Raw genomic sequence first — 6,000 nt, 5'->3', positions numbered from 1 at the left:
TGAAGTTCGAGCAGTAACTGAAGAAACCTCAAGGGAAATTTGTTTTCCAAGATGGGAGGTAACAATATATCTTTGAATGCTGATAAATGATCTGATAGGTTGAAGATATGAGGGAGATGGGCTTTAACTGATGGGTTTGAATGGTCCCGCCAACACCTGGATTGCAGACTTCTAGCCTCCAGGACTGTGAAATAAATTCCTGTTGTTGTAAACTACTCAGTTTGTGGTACTTTAGCCAGCCCTAAGGAACTAATACACCAGGTTAAATTCTAAATGGCCAAGAGAAAAAAATCATGATAAAAATTATTAAAGTCAAATGATAAAATCATTCCCTGCATACAATCTGAATTCCCTTGCTTTCTTACTTCATTGTACTTGTTTACAATAAATGCTGATTAAATCCAATTTTCAGCACTTGTAACTACAGCTGCTTGAGAAAACTACACAACCATGCTGATTGGTCTCACCTGAACACAAGACTAAATGTTATGGGACCTTAATGGTGCTTGACAAACATGGTATTTCACTACTCCATTCACTCATTTCTCCTATAAAACTATTCCATATCTTCTCTCTCCTAAAACCTCCAATTCCTCCCTAATCTTCACTCCCAGCTACTGACCTACCTATTTCAATGAGAAAACACAAACCTTTCTAAGAAAATTTCCATGAGCTCCCAAGACATCACCTCTCCACCTGCATTTGTCCCCATATTCTTTGCCTTCTATCTGTGCTTCTGGCTAAAATTAGCCATTCCATTTGTGCACTGTATACTATCCCCTCTTGCCTACTCAGACATTGCTCCAAAAATGTCCTTTCTCCATCATAAAACATCCCCTCTCTACCAGATCATCCCTATTACCTATTACTTCTCTAACCTTGAAAACAAAACAAATAAAAAAACCATCCAGTTCAGTCACAGCTCCTTTTCTTCGTAAAATGGTGTTTATTTCAGTTCGTCATGACAGTTTATTTATACTTATTAAACTCTGGCTTAATTAATGGTGTCTTTTGAAAATGTGTTCCAGTTTGGACTGTAAATTATACAGTTAGCTTACCTTTCCATATAAAACTGCTTAAGTGGTGTCTATGCTCATTTTCAATTTTTCATCTTATTTTCTCCTGTGCCCCTCTGCAAACAAGTCTTGCTCCTGTTTGCATTGAAACTGTTTTCAAGGTCACCAGTCTTGTCCGTATTCTTAAATCTAATTGCCAATTTTCACCCCTCACCTTTTTGACCTTCGAGCAGCATTTAACATAAGACAGTCAGTTCCCCCTTCTTCGCTTGTGTCTCAGAACACCACACTGTCCTGATTTTCCTGTCACTGGTTCTTGGTCTCCTGTCCTGGTTCTTCCTCACATCTCTGACCCGTAAACACCAGAGTAACAGAGCTGTCTTTAAACTTCTGCTTTTTATCTATACTTAGTCTCTCCTGTCACTGTCCTAGCTACTTAGGAAAGGAGCTACTGTCCCTCATACCTTACACACACACATACTTACACAAAAGAGACATGCTCAAGTAACAGTAGATGGTTCCCAGCTTCGTCTAAGGAGTTATCTGCAGGGATTTTGTCTGCTGAATGTGGGGGTGCGACCACAGCCCAACAGTTCAGGTCCAGAGAGGCTGAACTCTCTATTAGGCATCTCAGTAAATTGCTTGCTCAGGTCAGAAACCACAGATCGACCCTAGTGTTTTATCTTTCACACAGCCAATCCAAATGCTCAGCAGATGCACCTTCAAAATATATTCAGGCTCCAACCACTTCTCACTTCTGCTCCTGTTCCTTTCAGTTGTTAATGTCACACAAAATTACTTCATACATTGTGTCCAAAAACATAAATAATTTTAATGTCTTAGTTTCCTAAATTATATAAAAATATGCAGTTACAAAACAAAGAATACTAGCTTTCAGGCTATTTTTTTTTAAATGTCTCATCTTGTAAGAAAAAGTGAAGTTACACACTATTATTACAATAATCTCTTATAATAGCTTACGCATTTCCCTTTAGAGATTTCTTACTTCCCTGCTACTCCGAGTTACTCTCTACTGTCCTTTCATTTCAGTCTTATGTTTGCCTTGTTCTTAATGATGATATTTACTGCCGATGACAGTGGTTCTGAGGATACAAACTTTGCTGAAGACTTCTGGAAAGTAGTTTTGACCATAGGAAATTCATGGCCTGTGATGCACTTATTCTATTTTGGGGAATCTATACTAATAATCCGATACCTAGACAACCTTTTTCCTTACACTGGATTTGTTCACTGTGGCTATTTTTAAATGCTTCTGGTCTGTTTTTACTGTATATCTATTTTAATTGGACTGATTTAAAATACTGTGAAAGATGGACTTTGATCATACTCCTATAAATTTATTTCACCCATATCCTACAGGGATTCTTCTAATCTCTACTTATTTAAACCTTTATTCATGTGTCTATGTCTTTTATTCTTGATGATGTTCATGATTCAGTATGAGTTCTTTTGTCATACCAACCAATTCTGCTAAACGATCACAAGAAAAAGGTTAATCACCTCATTGTACTCTCCTAAGCACCGTAACATGAAGTTATTTCTTCATCTAAACAATAGTTTGCATAAAAATTAATAAATGAGAAATTTTACTTACCATTCCATTAAGTATAATTTGTGAAGACTGAATCAACTTTTGATTAATAATATAAATTGAAAATAAAATCTGTAAGTATTGCCTTTTTGTCCAAATATTTCTTTCAGTCTTTTAAACTCAGATTATTATTCTTGGTTATTTAGATACCTTACTTTCCTAAGATCAAAAATATGTATCGTTTTATTATATAAATAGAAAATAAGACATTAAGTTGATTTCATCTTTCTTAAAATTTTTCTCTTAGGTTTCAAACTCTCAAACCTGTCAAGACTGCAGAGTAGTGTTGGCAACAGATATGCTGAATTTCAATATTGTAATATTAACATGAATTTCCCTCCACTTTATGATGATCCATTAGATAATATCTAATGGTTTATAAAAACTGCCGTTTGCTTTTTTGCTTCATGTTACCTTCATTTTTGTACTTCTCAATAAATAAAGCAAAACATTTTTTATAATTTATAATGTAATGAATTGTTTTAAATTACTGCATTAGTGTCGCTATATCCTGTGATTTCAACTTTTCATATTTTATTTATTCCAAAAGGAAATTGAAATAAGTTCAAAATTTACTTTCCTTAGCATCTCTAGGCATAAGTTAAATGAGACTGTTTGCACTTTAAGAAATTAGGCACAACAGATACCATGTTATCAGTCAATTTCTCAAAATCAAAAACTTGCAGCCACTACTCTTTTGGCCTTATTTCTATTCTGCTACCTGATAGGACTGGCAGATCTTGACAGTCACAACACCATATGCTATGATCAAAGACAGATGACATTCTGGCACTGGAGTAGTTTTATGAAGTGATGTGCTAATTTTGTTTCATGATCGCTTGCAATAAATTAACTAGAAGTTCAGACATTCAAAATTCTGAAGAATATAATTGGCAAATTTCTCCAATTCCCCACCTTTCCCCCTACGGATTAAGGAGTCTGTCCCTTTTAACAACCACCACCTACTTTTCAGCCTACGTTCCATCTCCCATCAATCCAACTGAAAGGAAGAACTCAAAACCTGAAAACATCCTTGATCCTCATCCATTTTATTCTTTCAACAAATTTATTGAGTACCTACTATATGCCAGGCACTGTATGGGGCATAAGGAATACAAAGCTGAACAATGGCAACAACAAAAACATAATTCCTGTTCTCATGGAGTTTATAATCTAGAGGGTCTACGTTAATCAAACAAGTACATATTAAATTACAAAGGTGTTCAATGCTAACTGGAGGTATGTGTTCATGTGTAACAGCAATCTAACTTTGCGATAGAAATCAGGGAATGAGTTAAGATCTGAAAGACAAATAGAAATTAACTAGGCAATGAGTAGGGAAAGGTATTTCAAATCAAAGAACAGCATGAACAGTTTCCAATGTGGAAGAAGCACTCTATTCTCACTTATTCCAGATACTTAACGTGCAACCAAAGCAGAACACAAAGTAACTGAAACGTGCTACACAGTGAGGCTAACTAAGCAATAGGAATAATAATATCTTTGAGTGTTTTCAAGGTGATGTGCCAGTCACTGTTTTAATTTTGAGACATTAACTTTTTAATGCTTAGTTACCCTAAGAGGTAAATGGCGGCCCTATAAAGTACATTGTGACCTCATTGGTCACAGAATATTTTTGTTTCCATCTTAAGAGCAAAGAAAAGTCATGGAAGTGTTTTAAGCTAGGAGTAAGAAAGGTACAGGTGGATGGCCTTGACTAAGACTGTACTTCAAGAACTTTGCCTGCATATAGAGAATGAATCAGGGGAGGTCCCAAGTGACTGTAGGAAGACCTATTAGAAGGCAGTTCAGGTAATGCAAGGCAAAGCTGCTGACGGTCGCTTAGATCAGAAGGATGGGGAGAAGTGAAGAGGACAAATTGGAGAGATGTCTGCTAGGTAAAATGACAGGATCTGGTAATGAACTGACAGGGTAAGAGTAGAAAAAGAGTTAGGGAGAAAATGGTGCCTAAGGGGAATTCTAGGTCCCTGGTTTGGGAGCCAGGGTGATGGTGTTGCCATTCACTGAAATAGGAAGATGTTTTGAAAAACTGAAGTTAGTAAAAACGTGTTAGAGGGGAAGTTCTAACTCCTGCATTGGCAAGTAATGAATAACATTAACTACAATAAAAACCCAAATGTATTTGCCTGCACTCATGCATAGCCATTCTTACATGGCTTAAATAAAAATAATGCTCCATCACAACTAGTATCACAAAGTGGCCTTTTAAAATTTTAGGATAAAATGAGAAAAGAAAAAAAAATACCAAGAAAATGTTTTGGACATATACAAAATTAAAATGCAAAACACAATTTTCAGAATATTGTTTGATAATCACTAACATCTCTGCTAGAAATTTATTAAAAAAAAATTTCAAGACATGGCAACTTTATTTGCAATTTGCAGTGAGGTAAGAACTCTGGTAAGTTATTTATAGGCTTATTCCTATATTCCTCACACCACCAAAAAGGTTGAGATTCATTTAATCAATCAAAAATCCTCCCACTATCATTTAAGTAGTTTGAACAATACATATCACACACACACACTATTAAGAATATTATATTTATCTTTAAAAGAAAAAAACAGATAAGAAACATAAGTGATTCTCCCCAGCCATGGCAAAATGTGTGAATTAATGACTAAAGTAAAATAAGATATAACTGGGATTTAAGTCAAAAGAGCAGCTTATTAATTGTGACTTCAGTCAAGTCAACGTGTCCTTTCTGAGCCTCAGCATTTTTATTTAACTTCTAAAATGTGAATAATACCTACCTGTCAGTTTGTTTTTTTTTGGGGGGGGGGTATTACATGAGATAGTGTTTTTGGAAGTGTTTTATGAATCTTAAATCTCTATGGAAATAGCACAAACTAATTTTTAAAATCCAACAGAGCATACAGAATGCTCAGATCCAATTATCATATGTACTGTTTATATGATTTTCTTGAGAAGGCCAATGAAAAGGAATAAGAAGAACATTCAGCTTCTCTAACACTAAATAATTAAAATATACCGCAAATTTAAAATTTACATAGAGCAAATAGATCAATCCTGAGAAACACTGTCTGATCTAAAGAAGTTAATGTCCCATCAAATCTGCTTTTCTATACTAGAGATTGTATTTGTTGACTATATAACATAAATCAGAAGTACAAAAGATATTAGCTATACATTTCAAATCTTTAATTAGACCTTGCTTTTAATCTAAGACTATTATATAGTTTTAGATTAACATGGTTTAACGTAATTTACTCTGAGGTAAAATATTAACAATTTAAATTTGTTCTTTGTTGTATCCTCAGCTCCCAAAACAGGGCCTGTATTTTAAAATCATGTCAATGAAAATGAATGTTATAGACGAAAAGAGGCCA

This window comes from Furipterus horrens, unplaced genomic scaffold, assembly GCF_987537825.1.
Source record: "Furipterus horrens unplaced genomic scaffold, mFurHor1.1.pri manual_scaffold_4, whole genome shotgun sequence".
In the NCBI taxonomy this organism is placed as follows: Eukaryota; Metazoa; Chordata; class Mammalia; order Chiroptera; family Furipteridae; genus Furipterus; species Furipterus horrens.
Note: the sequence above shows the minus strand (reverse complement) of the source record.